The sequence below is a fragment of the Camponotus vicinus genome, unplaced genomic scaffold, assembly GCF_025532165.1.
Source record: "Camponotus vicinus isolate PSW18456_S1 unplaced genomic scaffold, iyCamVici1.0 SCAF_13, whole genome shotgun sequence".
NCBI lineage: Eukaryota > Metazoa > Arthropoda > Insecta > Hymenoptera > Formicidae > Camponotus > Camponotus vicinus.
The window spans coordinates 6,360,915-6,387,173 of NW_028141949.1; the positions used below are offsets into that span (position 1 = coordinate 6,360,915).

At 36.2% G+C, this 26,259-nt stretch overlaps 1 protein-coding gene across 1 annotated transcript in view; it reads right to left on the minus strand.

Moving 5' to 3' along the window:
- Positions 1-26,259, minus strand: part of LOC145964262 (signal-induced proliferation-associated 1-like protein 2) — a 65,003-nt gene that overhangs the window by 27,732 nt on the left and 11,012 nt on the right. The gene's annotated exons all lie outside the window — the stretch shown is intronic.

Genomic DNA, 26,259 nt, shown 5'->3' on the forward strand with positions numbered 1-26,259 from the left:
GAATCGCGAGGGAACGTGCACCAACATGTCCCAGCTCCTCTCGCAGAGGGGGAGATGAGCTAGGCCTGTGTGCAACGAAAATATATGCCTGCATCTCGATCTCCTCGGCATCGTAACGCTAATCTCGATTCGGTAATCGAACCGATAACTCGAGCCTGTCGTCGGTTTATCGCTCGCAGGTACGTGTCACGTCATTCAATATCGACGTTTCGACGTATCAATGATGTATGATACGCAATTGCATATTTATTTATTTTTAATTATTCATAATGTATATTAAATTTATATTGAATATATATGCATAATATATCTTGAAATAATTAAAAATTATTTTTGCTAGTGTGTATCTATAAATATCTGCGCAATTAAATATATCGATAAACCATATATGATTGTTGCTATCAAGGACGATATTGCCGGGAAACAATGGACTTATAAATTTTTAAAGTTGCAAGCTCTTGTCTAAGAAAGAACAACTTTGCAACCGATAAAAATGATCGCAAATGGCTCGTGTGCAAAAATTTGATTGAGATGCAGAGAAAAAAAAAGCACGCGTATACATATCAAATTAATCGAAACAAAATAGTTTCATGCGATCAAATATCTTTCATCGGTTCGTAAGCTTGGACGAATTTATAGCTAATTACTTATCGCGCTTTTATTGCTGCGGCTGCGCGATCTTGTTTGCAGATTGAGTTACATACTCCCTCGCTTTCAAAGGGTCCCATTTACGCTTTCAGCCACGACGAAAGAGCAAAGTAAGAGCTGTCGGGACGTGACACATCTGCAAAACTGCAGTAGTTTATAGACGCAATCGTTTCGACACAACGGCGCAAAAAGCGAATGATTAGCGACGCCAGCGGGAGACATAATCCGAGCCCAGCTGATTCCGTGCATGTGTGTTTACGTGTGTGTAAACTTGATTCAGCTCATCGTGTTCGTCTACTTTTTCAATGAGCGTTCAAACTCACATTTAAGACGGCTTTCCTTTCACGAAAGCTTGCTCCGTTGGATAATTACCAGTTATTCCCGTGGGGTAGCTTTGATTAATTGCTATCTTGCGTGCAATTAATGTCCGATGCATCAACATACTTTGTATCCCCTGATAAATAAGACGAGGTTCGATTAAGAATAATTGTCGATAGAAAAAGATTTTATGGCGCATAAACACACATTTCCAATTCCAGCGGTAAATTTTTACTCACTTGAGATATAATTATTTCACGAAAATAAAATTGAGTCTGGCAAAATAAAATTTATGTGCATAAAACATATCACATGTAGCGATACTTTTTTGCGCAAACATATTATTTACGTAGTTATTAAAAAAATAAAAGCATGTAAGATTGGAGAAATTAAAGATCAGAGTAAATAAAAAAATGGAGAATTGCTTCATAAATTGTTACTTCAATAACGGAGGATTAATTTCAAGATCGAATGTATCTTTTTCGATAAATATGTGAAATTTTGAAAATTGCTGTCTCTATTTCCGCGATCGCGTAAAGAAATATAAGCGGGAATTCAAAGGCTCGTACATGTGACGCAAATAAATTTTCGTCCAAAGAATTTGTGAGAAATACCGCGACGAAACTATTCTATTGGAAGAGTCGCGCCATTGCATTGGAATGCATTTCCGATATGAAAGAAACTCGCGAGGAAGAGACTCAACATTGTACGTTCTATTTAGCCACACTATGTGTTACACTTTCTACCCTCAAAATGAGTACATATCGGACGTAAAGGAGGCAGAGAGGAGAAACAAAATGATGCATTCCGAGAAAGTGCAACAAGCTAAAAAGACCTCTCCTTTCCTTTCCTCCTTAAAGGAGCGTCGCACAGATTTCCGGATCTTGAATCGGAATCAAATTCGTTTATCTCGGACAAGTGTCGTTCCGCGGAGCAAACAAGAGCTCCGTTATTTCGAATTGTTATACCCCGTAAAATCGCCCATCGTTTTTACATGTCATCGCGAAAGACGTCGCGCAAAACGCACCGCCGAGAGATCGTTAACGTTCTTATTCTAGTGCAGCTGTAATCCATTTGCGGAATCGGCCATTACGACTCGAGCGAATCTCAGACGATCCGGTGGCGAAACACGTAACCGCGAAGCACATTAGCACAGGCGAGTCTTGGAGGGATAATAATCATCAGTAACTGGATGATTTGCATCAGGGCTCAAGGTAGGCAACCGCGCCGCTGATTATGTCTCGTAAGAGGAATCCTTGAAAGAATTCCGAGAGTCCCTATTTCTGCTGTAAACTCTATCGAGACTAGCGTCTTAATTGCAGTTGTACTCGAAGGATGATTGTGCTATGATACTCATTTTTAAAAAATAATCATCTTCTTGATATTTCTGTTATCTTAAGATGATATACTTGCAATGAATAAACAAGATAATTATGGATTGAACAAGATATTTATAGATTTATTAACTATATCATTTTTCAAGTATTTTATGTATCAATAAATGCCGCCATCTTAATATAAAATAACATATACAGAGTGTTTCTTAGTAAGTGCGAAAGATTTTAGGAGATAATTCTTTATCGAAAATTAAGGATTTTTTCATATAAACATATACTCCTATATCCCTTACACTCCTCCAAAAATGGAGGTAAAAATTAGGTTTTTATTATAATTTTGTTTTTGTTCCAATTTTCCCGACATTTATTTCTAATTTTATTTTTATTTTAAAATTTAACTTCTCGTAATTCGAAACCTATGCTATTTTTAGCATCGTGCTGTGCACGATAACGTATTTTGTTTTTTTTCTTGAAAACTACTAATTTTATGAAAAAAATAAAAGAAATAGAAAAGTTTCTAAATAAATCAAACTTTTTAATGCATATTTTTAGATGGTCATTTTCCGGCCCATTAAAGTTCTAATAAAAAATTGAATAGAGGTTGCTAGTTTCATTCCCTTATAACAATACGAGAGGCTGAAAAAAATATTAATAAATAATCTTTTTACTAGTAGAAAATATTCACCTAATTTCATTTCTTTAACTTGTTCCAAATTTGAGAAAAAAATAACAACCTAATTTTAACCCCCTTTTTGGAGGAATGTAACTCCACAGGGAGAGATATATGTATATATGAAAACCCCCCCCCCAACTTTCGACAAAGAATCATCTCCCAAAATCCCTCGCACTTATATAGAAACACCCTGTATATTGGAATTCGAACAATAATGAATAATATCTCTTGAGTAAATGCAGTTATCAATCGCAATTTTAAATATTAGTAGATCAAACGGAAACTACTACTATTTTTACAGGCGAATATCGCGCAAAAGATTCGATAAAATCAATCGATTTTCCTCGCACAGGAGTGCTATTTATATAAGGGGCGATAAAAGTGTGAGTAAATAAAAATCTTTCGTACTTCGATTTGATGAAAGAGAGATAAAGTCTCTACAAAACTGTTTCTATTTAATAATGTTATTAGACATTTATTAAACGATGTTTATCGGAAATTTTTATTTTAGATATTAAAAAATAAAAGTAAAAAAATTTATATAGAACAACACAGTTATTTTATTATAACTCATACAATATTTTGCAACTCGTATAATATTATATCACGGTGACAAAATGTATTTTATTACGCGTAAAAAATATATTTCGCGACTTCTTAGAGAATAACAAGCTCGTATTAATTCCTTCTCAAGGCATAATTATTCCTTCACGTTCTTTAACTTTCTTCCCAAGAACGGTATGCGCTTTCTTGAAATATCACATGTCTTTATACGCGCGATTCGACTATAAGATAAAGCCACGCGCAAAAGTTACCATGCACCACATTACGCATTAAATACTTAATACGTGCTTCTTGAAAAGCGCTTTCTCACAACGTAGTCATTCTGATAATCATAACTTGTGCGGAATGTCGTTGCGGAATTATAATCATGGTAGATTCTTGTGCGGTTAATTATCAGTTGCGTTCTTCGTACACAGGTGCATATGAGGACAATGAGGTCATCGACTCGATGCCATCGTTGTTGCGTAACGAGCCTTTTTGCGTAACCCCCGTGACCCGTGCAAACACGGGGATGTCAGCCCCTCCGGAAAGTGCCTTCGGATCAAGAACGAGGGACCGGGACATGATATAATTTTAATTGTTGATTTAATTACGGTAACCACATATTTCACTACTAAATTGCTTTAACGCCATAACGCTCAGCGTGACCATAATAATTAAATACCTACATGCGTTATTTTATTGTTCGCTCTTCCTTTCACATCGTGAGATAATACGGGGTGTCTCGCAAACTCGCGTGGAATTTCCGATGTACGTGTGCGTACGTTTTATCGCGTCTGACTTATTTCAATTATCTTCAAGCGGAAGTTTTACGTAACCGGATGCGCGTTTCACTTTGGAATTCTTAAAGGAGCTGGAATTTTCTTTCGAGCTTGGACACGTTTCCGAGAGATCTTTATGAAAGATGCTCCATGTTAAAAATCGCTCGTGTTACTTGAACTAAAATAAGACCTCGCGATAACGTTAATGGAATTTCAAAAGCCTTCCATCGGCACAAGGATAAGTGAGAAGTATTATGGAATTATATACGATAGTGATATGCGTTTCAATGGAATGTAAGTGCGTGAACGAACAAATCGCGAGTGTCTTTTTTAATTCAACCTGTGCAGAATTTAAACGCATTAAACGTTACATAAAGCTATTTTTTCCGCAAACAATCATCATTACAAACTTTCACTAGCGATAACGTTAAAAGCATTTAAAGAGGAAATGAATTAATTGTCCTCAAAACACCACGTGTAAGTAATGGTGATTTTACACAACTCGCGAATGAATAATAGAATTTGAACGTGATTGAGAGTCTTCTATAAAAGTTAAAATATGTCTCATTTATTTTTAAATAATTTTCTTATTCTATGTAATTTATAGCGCTTATTTTCCGATAAGACATAAATATGTCAGAATTGATATTTTACGCTTACTTCCTCTTTTACTTTTCCGATGCAAAATTGTTCAAAAATTTGCAGAAGGCAGCCTACCATTCGTGACGTAACATGCAAACGTTTCACATTCATCAGCATTTAATCGGCGCAAATTTATGACAGCCTACGAAAAAAATTGCGAAAAGATTGTGAAAGAAAAAAGAAAAAGAAAGAGATTTGTAGTAAAATGGGATTATACAGTGCTTAGAAAGAGTGAGGGTGAGAGAGAAGGAGAAAGAACACACATTTTTCTCTTCCATATCGCCGCTGTTTTGTTCGCGAAATCGCACTGTGCTTTATACTTTATTTTAACCATGTTTTTGAATGCATCTTTAAAGTAATTTAATAGGAAATATTTTTTACTTCCATGAGATTTATACATATATGTATTTACGAATACAAAATGAAGATGAATAATCAAATGGAATCGTCAGAATGTCGCTTGTTCCATTTGTCCATGTCAGGAGACACCATTACAACGTTATGACGTTTGCTCGATTACTAAAGATAAGACCAGACCAGATGAAAGATACAGCATCTCAGAACCAGTCTATTACTCTAGCTCGGTCGTGGTCCAGTAATATCGCCGCTTATGGTTGTGGCTCGCCTCTAGGTCGACTCTCTAGTCTAGTCTGATCCCTTCGTCTCGAGATTATCCAATGACAGGTCTCTGGATAACCTTTATTTCAAGATATCCGGGTTTCCAAATTTGCAAAAATATGCAGCAAAATATCCATCTTTTATCAAATATAAGAGAACAGAGCGAAAAATATAATATCTATTGAAAAATTAAATATATGTAAATTAAAATCATCCTATCGGATTCATCGAACGTCATTTTTCTGCATTTATCCGTACATGCATTGGTACAACTTGAAAAATTAATTCGATTTGTCACCGATATCGCGTCGAAAGATGATATGATTCCGGATCAATTGATAAACCATCCGATTGATCTGGTTGACACCGGTCGTTCGAGTGTCCGCGTCCGAGACGCGTACCGTTACCCTCGCTTACGGGGGCCGAAATGAAATTAAGAGCGGCCATTACGGGAGATAATGACTCGGGCGGTGTAAGCCGCGCTTCTCGCCGCAGGGGCAGGCAGATTTTGTTGATGGCGAGAGGCCTTCTCTCTCCCTCGACCCATCTCGTCGTCGTTTGTCCGCGCGTTCGTGGCCAGGAACGTCCGGCGATCCCCGGTGTATACGGGATCGTTACCTGGAAACGATCAGCTTGTAACTGGACCTAACTCGCATCCGAGGGGATCGTCGAAAGAACGCGAACCCATTTTCTCCGACCCGCCATCGCACCGCGATGATCCCGGGTGAAAAATTAACCGATCCCTGATGAATCGATTATCGATTTTACCGAGCGACAAGGGAGAATTTTGCTTGCTAGGTGAGCCTCGTTCAACGCGAACAGGGGAGAAGACTTAACGATTAAATACGATAATTGACAGAATTAATTAAAGGCAGAAATAGCGTACTTAACATCGAGTTGATACAATAAACGAAGCGTGTAATAAATGTCACACGTCGATGCCAAGGAATACGTCTCGTTCGCCAACATTTTACGAAAATCGGTGACGCTCAATGAAAGCGGTTTCAATTAAATTGAGAGCGACAGATGCCGACAACAGCTACGTAATATTAGCATATTCATTAACGAATCCGACCGAGCGCGGTGAGAAAGAATGAGAGCATATGTCGATCATAGCATGCGGGATATTCGCGTGTTGCCGAGCGCATATGTCCTTTTCTCTTTCTCTCTCTCTCGGATCATCCTTTCGGTTTCATTCTGAATGGACGGTGCTTCTTTTTCTTTGTCCAAAGGGGTTCGAACGAAACAAAACTGGTACGATTATTTTACGATTCTTTGAACGGTTCTCTTTGTGTACACAAGGTCTATCTCATACATTGACAATTTTCTACATAATATCGGCAAAAAATTATATTATCGAGGCTTTAAATTTAATAATTATTCAAAATTATGTGCTCGTTTGATAATTATTTAAAAATATGTATTCGTTCAATTATCTATTTCTTTCTCTTTTCTAATTTTCTATACAACCTTGACATATTTCGGATGCTTAAGAAAACCGAGAATTTAATTGCAGTATATACGAAATGTATAACGATACATTAATTAATATCGAGATGATGTCATTTATTCGTATTTTTTTAAATGAAACCTGATAATAAATCTCAATGAAATTCAAAATCGAATATATCGAGGCTTTAAATTTAATAATTATTCAAAATTATGTGCGTGTTTGATTATTTAAAAATATGTATTCGTTCAATTATCTATTTTTTTTGCTTTTATAATTTTCTATACAACCTTGACATATTTCATATTCTTAAGAATTTAATTACGGTGAATATATGATTACATATATTAATTGATATATCGATGAACGAGATGTTTTCTCGCACTCTTTGGAACAGCTGATAATAAATCTCAGTAAAATTCAAAATTCTCTATTTCGCGGTGAACAAGCAATCGCAAAGATACATAACGGGTGTTCATCGTCGTAAAACGCATGGGATCGGTGATGTCTCGAAGACGTCGGGGAACCGAAGACGTGTTTTTGCTCGCTGACGCGACGGTGCACAGCGCACGTGTGCGTGTTTATTTCGAGTGAGGATTAAGAGACCGGTCCCGTACTCTACGTGGCCTGGTGAACGGGCCACCGAAGCCGCGACGAGTCGGCGCTGTATGTTGTTTTTAACGGTCAAACTATAAATACGACTGGACCGCGTGCACACGGATAACCGCGTCGAGAGAGTCCTTGTTTGCGGCGGTGCCGAGAGGTCCGCGGTTATAAATCCCGAAACATTCGGCTGGCGAATGCAAATCTGAACGAGGAAGTCATCTGAAAGCTCGCCACTCAAGTGGCTAAAAAGTTTGTCTCGGAATTGAAACGTTTTTATTAGGATTATCATAGGGCGCCTGTAGAGCGGTTCTATTCTAAATTAAAAATTGTCTCTATTAATATTAAAAATTAATTATCTCAATTAATTTTTAATTAAATTAAAAATTGTCTCTTTATACAAGAAAGGTGTTAAAAAAATTGCTTGAAAATTTTTTAATTTTCCAAGTATTTTTGTTAAAAATTCCAGGTAAAAAAATATTTTAAAGCTTCTTTAATGCGATTTACTAAAATCAGTTTTCTATTATATATATTTTCTGACGTTTTTCACTCGTATAAAGGAAAAATATAGAGCCTCTTAGTGCTAGATTTATAAATGTACTAAAAAAAATTGAATAACTTTTGTAAAATAAGCTTTTTTTACTTGCATATGATTTTATATCTAAAAATTAAAATAATGAACGTGTATTTCATATTTGCTATTTTATTATTTAATATATAAATAAAGATAGATATATATTGATAATATATTTTAAACACATAATTCATTTGACTTGCTAACTTTTTACAATATAAGAGCAAAATGACCAGAGAGAGAATTTTTTAAAGAAATTCCCCGAGTCCCAATAAAATTCCATTAGCATTCCCTGACTTTTCCACAAAATAAATCCCTGAGAATTCCAGGCTCCCGAGGTTTTTCCACCCTATTATATGCAATCGTTTCTCTTTTGTTGCAAATTTATCTAAATTTTTCAAAGTTTTGCGTATGATTAAAGACAAATTCTCATACATGAAATATTCGTGGGACTTTTCAAGATTGAGATTCCGGCTTCGTACAACTTACAATTAGAAATTTATATACCGTGAAAAACCTATGGGAGAAAAAGTACGTATTCCACCATACATTCGAGATGATTTTGCCGTGGGCAATACCTAGGATCGACGATCCAGATGTGATAATGCAAGCGCCATGCGAACGAGAGCGAGAGAAGGAGAGCGAAAGAGAAGAAAAGAAAGAGAAAAGGAAGAAAGCTAACACCCAGCGCGCGCAGCTGCATAATTGAGCGGCGGAGTCTCACGATGTCAGCGCATGCGATAATGCACTCGCGCACTCGGTCCACTCACTTTGTCTTGTAATTCTAAACCCATTTGAGTCCGGGCCGAGCGATAGCGCGCAAATGTACGACCGCGTGGTTAGGTTGAGCGGCCATATGGGATACAGCCAATGGTGTCCGTATATGAATTGCGTATTTCACTCTCCTTTAGTAATAGTTATAATCTTTGCGGTGTATAAACTCGCGCTGGTATAAGAGACTGTCCAAGATTAAGGGACTACTAAAGTCGGTGCTGCAAATGTATACATTATACGTCTTTTTTTCTCTTTTATGCACAGATTCTGTATGCAGTTTAAATAATTTCAAGTCGGCTTGTCCTTTTTTTTATTACAAGTACTAAACTTTGTTCTAGATTTATTTTTATTCTTCTCTGTTTACATTTTTTTAAGATTTTAATAAGTAAGAACATTAATTCTCAATGATGATTTATAAAGTTATATATTGTATTCAGTGTCCACTCAAATTTTGTAAAAAAATTCCCTGAAAATTCCCTAATCTTCCAAAAAATATATATTTATAATATACATGTTACATTTTAAATTTACAATTTAATTAGCTTGATTATAATGTAAGAATAAAATTATCAATGAGAGAATTTTTTTAAGAATTATCTGAGTCCTAATAAAATTCCATGAGAATTCCCCTTCCATGAGAATTTTTCTAAATATAAAAAAAATCTGAAAATTCCAAATTTTCCATGATTTTCTAGGAAATAAACAATCTGATATTATACTTTTTTCTTAAAAATTCTATTTTATCATTTATCATTTATTTTATCACTTATTAAAACTCTATTTTATCATTATGTATATACTCTTTTTATTACAAATATTCAATAATCTAAGACACCTCAAACTTCGAATTCTAAATACTTCAAAATATGAAATCAAGCCAAATTTATAAAATCGCTAAGAAAGAAGAAGAGGGAGAGAAAAAGAGAGACGCTAAAAAAACAAAGAAAAGGACATGTCGCCCGAAAGTCTGGTTGTCACATGTATGTAAAACATGTTCGCACGCAGTTCGATGTTAAAACATTGTATACGATACTGGCGAACGTGCCGATTGGTCTTCCAAAGTTGACGGGCCCAACAGACGAAACAATGCACGACGAGTACTTCCTTGCTACTACTCGCTACCTACTTTATGCGCTTTCCTCGGAAGCGATTGGCCGGGTGCACTTTCTTCCAGTTGATGGCGACGCCGCACACGTGTGTCGATGGGTCCGACATGATTGTGTATGTTTCACGCGACGCTGCCTGAGACTCGTTGGCCGAGACATTTTCAACACGTAAATCGCACGCCGACGTTTAATGTCACGTTGCCGTAATGTCAGTATCGTGTCGAAGAATCGAATCCTCTTGTCGCGAAGGTGGCGAACTTTCAAAAGGCATAAATAAATTATAACTGAAGTCGAGAGGTTAATCAAGTGATCGAGGAATTAATCAAGCACTCAAATTAATGAAGTTTCATGATGAAAATAATAACATTTGTGAAAAATAGAGAAATTTGCTTTTAAGAGACTAACATAAATTCTAATGTTGTAGAGTTTTGACGTTTCAGTGAATCATATGTTCTAACATAAACAAAAATTTAATATTTCAAGTAATCGTCACGAAAAAGAATTTCATGTAATAAAAATATTCTTTAATCTACTTTGGTCGATTCTTCTATATAAACTTAAAATAAACTAATTTCTTTCTTCATTTTTATCAAAAATAAATAATTCTCATCAAAAGTATAGCTTCCTAATTTTTTTCCTCTTCTGATATAAGACTCCAAACATAAAATACTGGCTATTATCTGTGCGTTTGAATGTGTGTGTCGACAACTTGACGGCCACCTCCCCACGTCCACGTGCGTGCTCAAGTGCCAACAATCGTGAGCGCCGGTCGGCGAAGTTGGCGTTGCACAAACTTAGTAGGCACTCTTAACGCCGATCGATTCCTCCGCGTTGCAAAGAAATACGTACGACGCATCCGAACGTTGACCCTGCACGGACGACGCGAATCGAGAATCGCGAAGCGAAGCTCGGCGCACACGTCGTCGTCGTCGTGGATACGCACCGCGCGCCGGGATCTCGTCGTACTAGTCGGTCGTTACCCCCGCTTCGCGATATATGATAATTTTTGCCGGCAGATATCCATCAAAGCCCCATACGGGGCCTTGGTTTCCTTCCCCTCCCCCCGATCGAATCTTTGTTTGCGAGAAGAAAAAACGCAAGACATCCATCAGGGGTGGATGTATGACATTTTTAGGGGAGGAAGAATGTAAACAGTTTCTCATAAATATGAAAGAATTTAGAAGATCGTCGAGAAAAAAGGAAATTAATTAAAAATTAATTAAAATTAATTAAAATTAGTTAAAATGGATTAATTCCTCTTATTTACTTGATAGAAAAATACATGAAATAAATACTCCAATTTTAAAATATTTTTTAGGGACAATCTATTTGTCATCTGATATAAGGTTTTTGAATTAAGACGAAATTTCTCTAATGTCTTCCTTTGAATTGCGGGACATCGACCTGCAGTGATAACTTTAATCTCTGGTGCAACAAGGATTCGCGGCTCCGACTCGCGACGCCGGCTACGTAATTCCGCGTAAACGATAAATCCTCCAAGTTATGCGTTCGAATGGGCGAGATGACGTTTACGATACAATCTGTATTCGAAACAAAGCGATCGCTTTCGAAGAATACGAAACGTGCAGGTGATCTCTCGGAAAACGAAGCAGAAACGAGAATGAAACATTCGCGGCATCTCTCTCTCAATCCTATTCTCCGTATATCGGGTGTTTCTTAATAAGTGCGAAAAATTTTAGGAGATTCTTTGTCGAAAATTAAGAAGGGTTTTTCATATAAACATATTCCTATATCTCTCCCTGTGGAGTTGAATTCCCCAAAAAAGGGGATTAAAATTAGGTTTTTATTTTTTTCTCAAATTTGGAACAAGTTAAAGAAATGAAATTAGGTGGACATTTTTTACTAGTAAAAAGGTTATTTATTAATATTTTTTTCAGCCTCCCGTATTATTATAAGGGAATGAAACTAGCAACCCCTATTCAATTTTTTATTAGAACTTTTTAATGGGCCGGAATGTGATCATCTAAAAATATGCATTAAAAAGTTTGATTTATTTAGAAACTTTTTTATTTCTTTTATTTTTTTCATAAAATCAGTAGTTTTCAAGAAAAAAAATAAAATACGTTATCGTGCACAGCACGATGCTAAGTAGCATAGGTTTCGAATTACGAGAAGTTAAATTTTAAAATAAAAATAAAATTAGAGTAAATGTTGGAACAATTTTAACAAAGACAAAATTATAATAAAACCCAAACCCAAAAACCTAAAAAATAAAAACCTAATTTTTACCTCCATTTTTGGAGGAACGTAACTTCACAGAGATGTGGGAGTATATGTTTATATGAAAAACCCGCCTTAATTTTCGACAAAGAATCATCTCCTAAAACTTTTCGCGCTTATTAAGAAACACCCTGTATATACGTGAAAAAATAGCGAGCCCGTAATGGCACGGTAATAAATAAGGGCAACGCGTATAGGTACACACAGGTAGGGCAATTACGAAATCGCTACCGCGACCATCAATTTCAGATTCTCGTCGCGGTGCGCCGCCGGAATGACGTTATTACCTCGTCCCGACCGACGTGCCAGCGAGAGAGCGAGCGACTAATATTTTTCTAATGTCCTACTCGCGCGCAAGAAACGGGCTGCCCGTAGCGACAGGAAACGGCGGTCAGCGGATGCGATTAAATCCCGGAGTAAATAAATGGCGAACGATCGCTCGCTCTCGCTTCTGCGCGCCTTTTCTCCGTTGTTCTATTTCTCTCTCTTTCTTTTCCCCGCGTTGAAGGAGAGTGTCAAGAGGAGACGGACGAGAAGGAGGGGGGGCGGGGAGGGGGAGGGGGGCTCTTCCCTGCTGGGAAATCGAGAGCCCCGCAGTGATGTATTTGCGTAGTCCTTGGGCCCCTAAGCGTATCCCTCTTTGTCCTTATTATTTATTTATATAGGTTGACTCTCATCCCCCTCCTCTCCCCCCGCTCCCCGGTGCATCCATCTTACTTTTAAACATATCGCGGCAAAGGGTATATTATTTGCCAGGAATCTACATATCGATGGCAAAAAGTGATCCTTCAGTTTACCGTGATATTCGCTTTCGACCCTGTTGCTCGATTCACCGTAGGACGAGCGTGTATCGCTCGTTCTTTTTGAATCCGTATAAAGTATATGTTACGTATAGCGCATAAGCTTTTCTCATTAACTTCTTGTCAATGTCCATACTTTATTGCTAGCAGATATAATCGATGCTACGTCGCGTGTACGTACAATTACAGCTGTTGCTTGTAATCATAAATATACATACATTTTCAGCCGAGAATGTCGGTCGATGTTTTCCATTAGTAAACATTTGTATAGCCTCGCGTTACGTTTTATATAACTTTAAGTTATTTTATGGGAATTTATATTGTGATAATTAAAATAGAAATATAAAAATTGCTTATCTTCACGCGAGTGTATTCTAAATAAAATAAGAAAAATGTATTCTCTTTGAAAATAGAAAAGATTAAATAAGTGTAACAAAATAATAAACGGTAATAATATAAAATATATTATATAGATTTTATGTAAAAATCTAAGAATTTCTATTTTACTTTGATAGAATTATAAATTTTTGTTTTCGTTTTTGATGGAAATTATATTTAAAAAACATACTATTATGCAACATATTTTTTTATAAAACTTATAATTTCTGCCAATCTTCTGAGAATTGCCACTTGCAAAAAATCGCAGTAATTCACGTGGAAGAGGAAGCTACACGGAAAAATTGCGTTGCATGTCACGTCTAACAAACCTTGAAACATTATTTGAATACAATGCAACTGCGGTTACCATCTCCCTTTCTAACAAAGAAAGACTAACAGCAACACGAAAAGGGTCTAGGTTAATCTGTTCTTAACAGATTTGATGACAACAAAAATATCTTGTGAGAAAAATCAAATGGCTATAAACTCGAAAGAACTGAGGTATAAAACTTGCAAATAAATTTCTAACTAAATTGCTTATTAAATTAAAATAAATCCACTAGAATGGTAAATATTACTTAACAAGTTAGAATCACTTGTAACAAGATTCCTAAGTTTTGTATTTTATACTACAATACATGTGATTAAAAATTGTTGTACTAAAAATAATTTATACATGACAATCAGTCAATCACGCAAACTCCATTTGTAAAGTCGCATGAGTTAGCCCCCCAATTTGGGGAGTTAATGTGAAATTGATCTCCCCCAAAGGTTTTTTTTTGAATAACTTTTTTATTAAGAGTGTGCAAACGAAAATAAAAAAAGTGCAAACAATGTGCAATCGAATTATAAAAAAAATCAATTATTTCTAATATTGAGGGGTTAATTTCTCACGGCACATTTATAAATCTTTAGGCAGGTGTTAGTTTCCATAGAAAATTATGCGAGTGCGTTAAAACTCGCGTAATTCAAGCAGCAATATAATCCATGGAGATTATTCTCCAATGGATTATTACTCTGATATTTAAACTTCGTTCCAGCTCTAATTAATAATAAATAATGCAACGCAAATGATTGTAACTAACACAACATCTCTCATCGAGTGCATAATTTATCACGCACACACGTATTGTCCTACTTTGTAGCACTTTCTACATTCGCAGAGCGAATTTTTCTCGGAAAAATTATCTTCCCTTTTTTGGGATAATCACTCTATTTGTTGCGGTAAAGACAGCTGATGACTCTAATTTTCTGCGTTGTTTCAGAAATTTATTACGACAGCAGCAGGTAAAATTATTTACCCAAATAAAGATATTACGCAAAATACCTGCATTAAAAAAAATATCTTCCATATTTGTTATTATAATCATATGCAAATCCTATATAATCTTCTTTTATATAGAAAATACATGAATTTATATATTTATATTATTGCGTGCAATAAATATAATTTTAATTAATTCTCTAATGATTCTTTCAAGATTTTTCTGTTTAAAGATTAAAATATAATACGTTATATATAATTAATCATTGTCATAAATCTTGTATATCAATATTATTAAAATATATTTTAAAAAATTAATTTTTATTATTAAACAAAATGATAATCCTTGTCCGCGGGAAGAGATTATTTTAAATCTGTTGAACTAGCATCGAATCATTTTATGATAGCGAATCACTACATTATGTAGAGGGAACATTGCATTCCAAAAAGATTTGCCGCAGAACAATTTTCCCTTTCTCGAGATGGCCGTCATCTGGCAAGAAAACGAGCCTCCCTCCAATATTGGAGGCCATAAAGGAAAGGACATGCTCCCGTCCCTCGGTTCTGTCCTTTGTGCGCGCTGAAAGAGGAGAATCTGAAAGAGAAGAAGAGTCGAGGACTAGCTACGATCCTGTGCACCGGAAATTCGTCCCCTCGCCTCGCCTCTCCTCGCTTGCGGCCGATCCCTAGTTACCTTCTCTTAATCGGGTATGTATGCCTCGAATTGCCTTATTTTCAGGATGTTCGACACATCTTTCTGCGGTCGTTAAGGATGTCACGCGTGGCTGATCTCTAACTATACAAAAAATTTAGAAAGAGGCGATTTTAGCGAGACATACAGTCTACAAAAAGATATTGATAGATTACAGAAGAAAGATTATCAAATTAAGTTATTCTCTTTTTTTAAATTGTATGCCACATCATGTAAAGAAAAAAATTTCCAATTTAGACTCACAATCGGTTTAAGATCCTATTAAAAAACAGGAAGAAGAAGACAAAACACAGTCACACTACGAATATTGCCTGCATAAATTATGGATTAAGCGCAAGAAAATAATTTACATACGTCTAACGTATTAAGCGTAAGGCTGAGCTATTGTTCGTCAGGCAATGCGTTATTTATTATTCCGAAGTAAGCCGGAATTGGGATGATGAGCGTAGCAAGAGATTGAGGCATGAGAAAGCCGAGGAGAGCAAGCCGCGCGCAGCCACCGTAGAAAAAAATGCCTGGCGAAGGTGCACTCCCACGGGGTCATCAGGACGGCGTAATCGCCGTAGCGTGTTAATAGATTGAAGCCCGAAGGCCTCGCGTCCTGCCCTCCTTTACTCTCTTCCTCTCCACTCTCTTCCCCCGCGCATCAATGTCTACAAAAACAGAAAAATATCCGCAGGAAGAACGGATCATGCCTGGCTCTTTCTCTCAACCCAGTGATCTGCGATTCCACTTCCTCCTCTTGTCCCTCTCTCCTCTGTTCCCTCGCTATCTCTCAACGATCGACTTATCGAACGTAATGTTTGCACATCGTTCCATTTTAAACAACTTTCTAATTCTACCTACGTTGTTTGTATAAATAAATTATTAATGTTAAATATTTCGAAATGATTGTAGGTATGATATTTCATATTTATAATGTTTTCCAACATTAATAAAAAAATTTATTGTGTTTTTCTTGCATCAATTATTCAAGTAAAAATAAAATTTGTAAAAATTCGTTTTAAAATTGTTTTTAAATTTGTTTTAACCTCTAAAACCTTTGTATTTTATGAAAGATATCGCTAATTATATGTAATAATTATATTTTAAAAATATAATGCAAATTTTTTCATACTCTTACCTTATATTTAAAATTCAAGCCTCTATTTTCAAACATGAAAAATGTAAAATATATTCAAGTAATAATACTAAAGTACATTGAGCATCTAAATTATGTAATAGGAAGATTGGCGAGCAAAATAACAAAATAACGCATTCGATAAATTAAGTTTCGCAATCCTGCGACAATCGGACGCGGTTAGAAAGCGGCGCTCGATAATGAACGCTCAAACAGAACGAAATTGATATCCTTTTTTTTTCATTTTTTTTCACATTCGCCACCATCAGGCTCGCGACCGCGATCAGATTTCGAAACCGGGATGCCCGGTCGAACGAGAGCGGAAAGTCACCTGAAGCGGATCCCGTGCATCGCCCGCAGCGATACAAATTGGCGCCGTCCGCCGTCCAGGATGCATCGGTGTATTATGCGCTCTTTATTGCAGCCGCCCATACCATCGCATATATATCCGACACGAATCGTTACGTCGCGTATAGTCTTCCGTCGTTTCAGCGTCGTTGCGGAGATCATCGCGGACCGATAGCGCGCGAATAAGTCGTTTCCATGTAACGCATCCGGCGGGATCCGCGCACGTAATAGCGATCCTAACAGGTTTCTTCCGAGCAGAGGCAATATATGAATATGCAGAGTAAATACAGGGTGTTTCTTAATAAGTGAAAAATTTTAGGAGATGATTCTTCGTCGAAAATTAAGGGGGGTTTTTCATATAAAGATATACTCCTAGATTCCTCCCTGTAAAGTTACACTCCTGCAAAAATGGGAGTAAAAATTAGGTTTTTATTTTTTTCTCAAATTTGGAACAAGTTAAAGAAATGAGAATTAGATGGATATTTTCTACTAGTAAAAAGGTTATTTATTAATATTTTTTTCAGCCTCTCGTATTATTATAAGGGGATGAAACTAGCAACCCCTATTCAATTTTGTATTAAAACTTTTTAATGGGTCGAAATATGATCATCTAAAAATATGCATTAAAAAGTTTGATTTATTTAGAAACTTTTTTATTTCTTTTATTTTTTTCATAAAATCAGTAGTTTTCAAGAAAAAAAATAAAATATGTTATACACAGCACGATGCTAAATAGCATAAGTTTCGAATTACGAGAAGTTAAATTTTAAAATAAAAATAAAATTAGAGTAAATGTTGGAAAAATTGGACCAAAAACAAAATTATAATAAAAACCTAATTTTTACCTCCATTTTTAGAGGAGTGTAACTCCACAGGGAGAGTTGTAGAAGTATATGAAAAACCTCCCTTAATTTTCGACAAAGAATCCTAAAATTTATCCTAAAATTTTTCGCACTTATTAAGAAACACCCTGTATAATAGAATAAATCGTATAGATATGAATCGATATATGAGATTAATACAAATTTGTTAAATCAATACGTATCATTTAATCACTCTTGTCCGAGATGCGCTTTTGACATTTGAAGACATCGCACGTGTTTGTCCGCGGTTCGATCGCCGAGACTTAACAAAATGCCAAAGAGCCGTATTTGATTTGTGAATGTTAACTGGATTTGGGGGTGAGAATCCCGTGGTATTAAGAGAAGCGCATGTGATCAGCGAGGCTTTCACTGCCGTCATGTGCATACGAAGCCGACGATGCATGTATACGGTGTCCCAGGTGAAAATTGTTGAGGTTTCCAAGAACTGTTTTTTTTTTTAACTGGATTCAAAAATATCGTACAAGATCTTTTAATAATAATAATTTCGCATAATATACCGGTTCGAAATCACTCGACGATTAATACATCTCTGAGGTCCGACCGATTTCTCCCGTAGATAGGACAACATCCTGTAGATAATCGAGGCTCGCGATGGATCCTCGACATTGCATGATGCAATTGTGCAACTGCATGCGTGACTGACAGAATGACGTGAAGATCTAGTCGAGCAGATCAGTCGACGCCGCATGTGTATCGAAAGTGTACAAGCATGTGTAAGACACGTGTCACGTGTATGCGAGCATTACTAACTATCGCTGGCGAGTTCTGATGTCACCTGTGTTAAAAAATGCTAATTCGCAGATGTGTCATCGGAGAAACCGTAGAGAATTTCATCGATTTTCGCGAAACAGGTCAAGATTTCCATCGTGAATAGGGGGAGGTCTCTGACCGCGCGAATTTTATTTCATGTCCGAGATACAGCTGTTTGGATAACGCGATTATTTCCCGCCGATCGCTCCTTATTACGGCAGGATGATATCGGATTTCATCGACTTTCTCGCATCGAGTAACGCGCGCCGGTCTTAAAGAGAAGTATGAATGAACATATTTCGCAGTATCGTCGATCGAGGCTGCGTTAAATCCTTATCTTTGCCCCCTTATCTCGCGCGATTAGCGCCGAGCGACCGTGACGTGTTGTTTGTACTGTCAGTACATTTCATGCCCCACAATAGGGGGTCGATTGTTATCTCGTGCGGAGAGTTGCTCGCAGGAAGCCACTCGGCAAGAAGCCGAAGAGAGATCCAGCGAATCTGAGCAAAAATCTTCGAAAGGAGAGAATCTCCCGATTTCTTCCATTGTCTAAAGCGCCAGCTATTCGATGACGTTGAACAATAGAATCGATAAAAAAGATATGCGTCACGTTTAGTCAGCTTTCATGCGTTGAATGAGTTGCAGATAATGACGTCATTCTGCTGATTCGATAGATATTTATACATGAAAAGGAGAAAGATCTCTCTCCATTTCTTTCTATATATCGTTGCATATTGTAATCTGCTAGATTATTCTACATGTGTATTATCATAAAATTTAATCGATAAATGAGGCAATAGCGATGCAAGTCACGCGTACGTTTCGTATTTTAAAAACGACTATTGAATATGAACATGTGTTAATCCTATATAAAATCGCATAAAATAGATCTGTGAAGTTGACATCCTAAAATTTTTACAAAATTCATGTGGCATTAGATTACCCAAATTCGTGCATACATAATTATTTTTTGTATACCTTCAAAAAAATTAAAAACAAACAAAAGAATTGAACAAATTTCATCATGAGCACTTCTAAATATTTTGAAAAAATTACATGGATTGTCTACAATTTGTCCACACATAAATTATTCCTTGTCCACTTCAGAAAAAAAATTAAAAACAAACAAAAGCCCTCGCATTTCGAGGTGTCAACTTCATTTCAGACCTGCGTAAAGTAACGCGGAAAGACACGCGGGATTATTTTTAGAAGCGGAGATTGTTCTTGGATGCAAATCGATTTGTTCCCATCGATAAGGAGAGGGTATTTAGCGGAAATACCTCGTACATTTACGCTGACGGAATGCCGCAGGGAAAGTTTAATTCATACACGCTGCTGTGATCGCCGGGCGACGAGTTTTGAGAAGCATCGTGCGTAATGAAGGACCTTGCGCGCGCGTGCACCTGCGTGGCAATTATCAGGTGCTCACGATCCAAACACCGGGCGACTCAAGGCGGCTTCAAAGTGCGTTGAAGGCCGACGACGAAGAAGACGAAGCACCTCGAGGCACCTCCGGCCCTCTTCCTCCCCTTTCTTCCCTCCCTTGCTGCCTCCTTCTGCGAGCGATTTAAGCGTTTTAAGCGATTAGTCCGCCTCTCGCAGACTTCGACTTCCACCCTCCGGAGAAAACGCAGAAGCGAGATACTTTCGCGGAAATTGTTAGCCATACTCAAACCGCGTGCGTGACTCTGCAGAAAATGATAACTCGTTTAGTGATATTTACATAACCGATATTGGCAGAGAATGCGTGTATGTAACACGCGCAATTGCTACAATTGTGTCAATTCGCATATATATATAATATATAATTCTACTTTCTATTAAAATATTCTATTTCTTCTATTTTTTTATTACGCTCTTTATAATTTTTTTTATACCAGTGTAATATATATTGTTCAGGAATTTAAAAGAAAGAGAAAGAAATTATACATTGTGTTCTCGAAAACGAGAATAAATAATAAATTCTTCTATTAATAATAATAATAATAAATTTTATAATAATAATAATTTTATAATAATAATTTAATTAAATTATTAAATTATATAATAAATTATTAAATTTTATAATAATTATAATAATAATAATAAATTTTTAATAATAATAAATTCCTAAATATAATAATAAATTATTTAAAAAATGGCAGAGTTATGTTTGCGTTATTCAAGGCATCAATACAATACATTATAGTTGAAGGATTTTGAATACAATGTTGTTTTCATGATCGAGATGTTTCGAGGAACCACGTCGATTATTCGCCGAATTATTCGAAGCATAAGTCGCGGCAGCTGAGGCTGACCGAAAAAGCAGGCGCGCAAACAACGTGAGTTGCACGCAGGTGCTGGGCGAAACGAGTAGTCGAATTGCAACAAAGGCGAGCGATCTGCAAAAATAACACGATCATCATTTCGCCCGCTCGCGAGACCACTCGAAACGCTGCCCCCGAGTTTTACCCCCTTCAACGGGAATAGCGTCGCCAATTTCCAACAGTTAGGCGTGTCACGTTTCGGCGAGAATACATACGACGGCCACGGTTCATTGACGGGAATATCATGACATTGACGTGCTCTTCGGCTATTCGACAATTCTTGGTCTGTTCGGTCTGGGCAGCGCCGAATGCTTTTTACGAGTCGCGAAGCAGCCGGCCATGGCCGAATACATCTGCTCGATTCTTTCGACGTTACGGGCATTTGAACTTTACGCCGCAATCCGATCCATTTTCGTTATACGTAAAATATTTGAGAGGAAAAAAATAAATTTTCGCAAGAAAAATCTCTCATAAAAAATACAGATATACATAAATTTAAAAATTGAGAAGATAACTTCTAAATTCCTAGTTTTAAATTCCTTTAAATTTCAAAATAAATTGAGCCAAATACACGTCTGCAATTTAAAAATATAATTGTATGGTATAAATATATACATGTCCGCAAAAATATAATTGCACTCTTTGCATGAATATAATTTGAATTATATAATCTAATATCAATGAGATCAAAGTTTGTCTCGAATAATTTAATAAAGGAAAAAAATTAATTATAATATATAAAGATAATTTATACATATAAAATATAAATAATATACTGTAACTAATTATTACAGACTTATCTCCATCACTTGTCAAATTATTGAAGACAAAACTTCTGCATAGAAATGTACAAGTTGGTCAAGTTGAACATTTCACTCTGTAGATGATAGATTATTGTGCCGCGCTATAAGAGTACTTGACTATAATTAAGCACGCCTGCAGATTCGCTGTTCCTGGTCGTTCGCATGAGTCGATCGGACAACTCATGACCCATACGGTGAGCAACGCGCTGAAATAGAAAGGCCGATGGAGAACACCGCGGAACCGCCTGACCCAGAAAATCCAAGCGGGACGTGTATGAAACGAGGTAGGAAACCAGAGGATTGGTAGGCGATCGTACGACTTCGCAGTCATTGTTGTCGGGAATGCGATACGCGGATTAGGATTGTCGCTGCAAGGTTGCATTTTAAAATCTGATACGTTTATCGGGATATACACGTGTCTCAGTTTTTGTTAACTTGGCTTTTTATCGTGTTATCACATTCTGTCATATGTATATTTATGTACCTTTATATATTTTAAATTTTTCATAAGGTATCGTTGCCAGATTTAAAGCATGAAATTATTACTTGCGAGTTTTTGAAAGTTGATATATTTTGACATTATATATTATAATGGTGCGACAATATATTTCAAAATTCTAGAGGAACATTTGGACGCTTCGCGAGCTACAGTAATTTCACAACAACCCGATGTTTATCCAGCTCGAATTGTTGAAGCACGGGTCATAATTCACGGCTAGTTGCGGACGTTGATATTCAAATTGTCTCCGTTGCTTGAAACACTCCGCTTATCATGTCGACCTTGTCGACGGTGATGATGGAAAAGTGGTTTTCCAAGTTCCGCGAACAACGCCCTAGTGTCAGCGGTAACGCTTGCAAAATACAAACGCGACCGCGAGTCGAGAGAGATCGTTTTGCAATTCCTTTGTGAAACGAGGATGCGGCTGGATAACTGCGGCCGCAGTTTGCGAAGTTAGAGTAGTTTCCAAGAAAATGTGGCAAATATGATAATGCCGAAACAACGTCTGCATCGGATTGAGTCACTTTCATGTTTGTATCTCTCGCGAATTTAAAAACAATATACGCACACAATAAGCGGCCATAACAAGATATCGTTTTAATATATGAACTCTTAAATATGGCCCAAGTTTTCAATACAGCCCAAACTCACTATTGTAATTTTTTGCTATATATTCACAAATATATATTTAATTATTATTGATGAGCATTAATAATAATTAAATAGATATTTGTGAATAAGTACTTATATTAATTTATTGAAAATATGTATTTATATTAATATTGAAAATAAATACTTATATTAATATTGAAAATAAATATATATTTAGTTATTTATATTAATATTGAAAAAAAATGATTGGCTTATATCAAATTTATATTTTGAATAAATAGACATCTGAATATTATAAAAAGACATACTTATACGAATTTTTAAATATTCTAAAAGAAAAAAAATTTCTTAAATCCAAAGTTTAGGTCATATTTAGATCAGATATACATCCCTAAAATATTTTTTCATCTTGATTTTTTTCTAGATTTTTGTTTTTTAGAATTCGATTTAGATAAGAGAAGAAGTGAATGCGTCTCCGTTTCTTCCTCTCGCGCGGTTTGGTTAGGCTCGTGTGCCCCGAGTGATTCTCCGGACTAACGGCATCTCGGATCCCCTCCCGCCCCCCTCCTCACCGATGATCCAGTCCCAACATCTGTGAGAGACTTTGTCGTCGAATGCTCTTTTCGACACCACGGTAGCTACGTACACGTGCGTATGCAAATGATTCACATGCGCTTATCGGCCGATTATCAATGCGATCGCGGATTATTTTTATGAATGAATACGATATCCTTAAACGATTCCATAATTATTAGGTTCATCGTTGTAAAATGTTTCGACGTCATAATCGTTTGAATTGAACTTGATTGAGGCAAAGATCAATCATTTAATTAAATTAAATTAATAATTAATGAATTTATTGTTGACGCACATTATATCGATGTAATTACGAGCTCATGTTTTTTAATCTATTTTAATATCGCGTATAAATAATATCTTCTATGCTGCGTGTCAATGTAATGAATTTTTTTCTACTTACGCACTGTTTATCTATTTTAAAATTTATCATTGCGTAAGCATACACGCGTTGTTAGTATATCTGGATGGAATATATGCAACATATGTAAATACACGTATGCAAGTACACGTACCACTTCCTGTCTCGTAGTTATCAGGAACCAAACACACGATATTATCGGTAATGAGATCAAAGTGACCGCCGATCTTTCACGTCAAAAGTTCCAAAGTACCTAGTGAATAATAGACGCAAAGAGAGAAAAATAGATACTGAATGGATGAATGCGTGCTGCCGGACGGGAAGAGGCGACGAAGCGTTAAAATGATGAGGAGGCAGTAACCGGTCGACAATGAATCGCACGACGCATATGAATGATCCAATTAACCGTCCATCTTGAACGCAGTCGCTACTCATATACTTAATTTTCATTCTACGATACGTTTTGCCTTATAAACTCGAACATGTAATACTCAGATCGGACCTTGTAGATAAGTTAAGAGAGAAGAGATATTTTTCCGATCTAGTAAACGATATTATATTATCGAAATGTTGCTCGCACTGACAAGGAAAGGCACGGAAGTGTCCCCCTCCGATTTTGATGAGCTTTTAATGTGTTGTTTTCTAGACAAAAATAAGGGACACGTATTTTTTTATATGCACCCATACGCGTGTCTAGGGGGTAAAACACCCCTTTGAAAAAAATCGGTTTTTTTCTTTCGAGATGAATATTTCAGAAACTATAAGCGATAGAAAAAAATTTTCAAATTAAAAGTTAAATGGCTTCAAGAGTATTTTACAATAACAGAAAAAAATTTTGAAAAATTATTTTGAAAAATTAAAAAAATATGTCCCCTATTTTTGTCTAGAAAACAATATATTAAAAGCTCATCAAAATCGGAGGCTGACACTGTGAGATATTTAATAACCAAATATCCGAATGTTTGGAATGGAGATACTCTCCTATATCTTTCTCCGAATTCTTAGATATCCCATATCTAAAGCTGTAACTGATCAAGTCATATAGAGAAGTTAAGAAAGATGATATTTTTATCAATTTTAGTGAACGATATTACGTATCGAAATGTCAAATATCCTGATATCTGGTGGAGATACTGCTGTATCTTTTCAAGTCTTCGAAGCCTCTTCCGTATGTTTGTTAAATATCCCATATCTGACAATCTGAGAATCGGGTTTCGGCGAATGAGAATAAAGCTGTAACGCGCGATAAGGATCCGGAAAGGACGTATGCGCGGTCACGTGCGTGTCGGGTCCGTCGACACGGATCCGTAGGAATCGAGCGGACGAACGCGCAGCGAGGGGTCTCTCCTCGTGTGCCAGGTGACGTTGGCGTTGATAATTTTGACTCGCGGTCAAACGGCACGCAACTACAGCTTGGATGGATGCTTTACAGTTAGTCGTACGCTGCGTCGTAACAGTATATTGGTCGATCCTGCCTCGCGAATGCGACGAGTCATGCGAGCATCCAGAGGTACAGTGACCGAATTGATGCAACGGTCTGTGATCGCTTGACACTTTTACTTACGGCTCAGCAAAAGCGGCAAAAGCAAAAAGGACGTAAATTGAAACCTTTACCTTCTTCTTTTCGGAAACTGACTCACGAAACTGACTCACGAAAATTTACAATATATTGCTATTAATTGAAGATTTTAATAGCACAAAAAAACAAATTTCATTTTTAATAATAATTTTTAATAAGCAATTTAATCTTATTAATGTTTAGGGTTTATATGTGTGATACTTTATAGATCCTAGCCTTATAGATTATTGGGCGTGTATGTGTATTAAATTATTAGAAATTATTAGAAAATAATTCTAAATTAAATTCTAATAATTCTAAATTAAATAATAATTAAATAATCTAAATTAAATAATTCTAAATTAAAATTTTAATAATTCTAAATTATTAGAAAATAATTCTGCAAAAATTTTATCTTATACGTTATTTATTGTCATCTCGTGCATATATAAGTATACAAATATAATTAACTTATCTTTGATTAGAAACGGAAATTGCTTTTTTAGATCGTTTGATCAGCTGGCAACCGGAGCGTGAATGAGACTTAACCATGGCTATAATATATAAATCGAGTTTTAAACTACAGTGAACGTTCTACAGTTAGTCGCGCATTGGCGTTGTAACAGTATATTCGTCGCTTCTCTCGTACACGAGGAGGATGCAACGTAAAATATAATCAATCCGTCATCATGCAGAGGAATATAGTTGCTCGACATGACAGAAGAAGAGCGTGAGAAGAACGTCTTTCGCTTCCTCGTTAATTTTTGCCTACACGTCTCTTCGCAGATTTTACATACGACGTGTGTAATAACTCGTATTATAAAATCTTTTACATAAACAAATGTGAAATTAGTATTATATATTATTTATCTCATGTTGAAGCTATTTGACATGTTATACACGTCCCAGAAGAATTCCACACCCACGTGAGCTGACCTAGTACCTTCAAACACACTGTCGAATACTAATAATAATACCA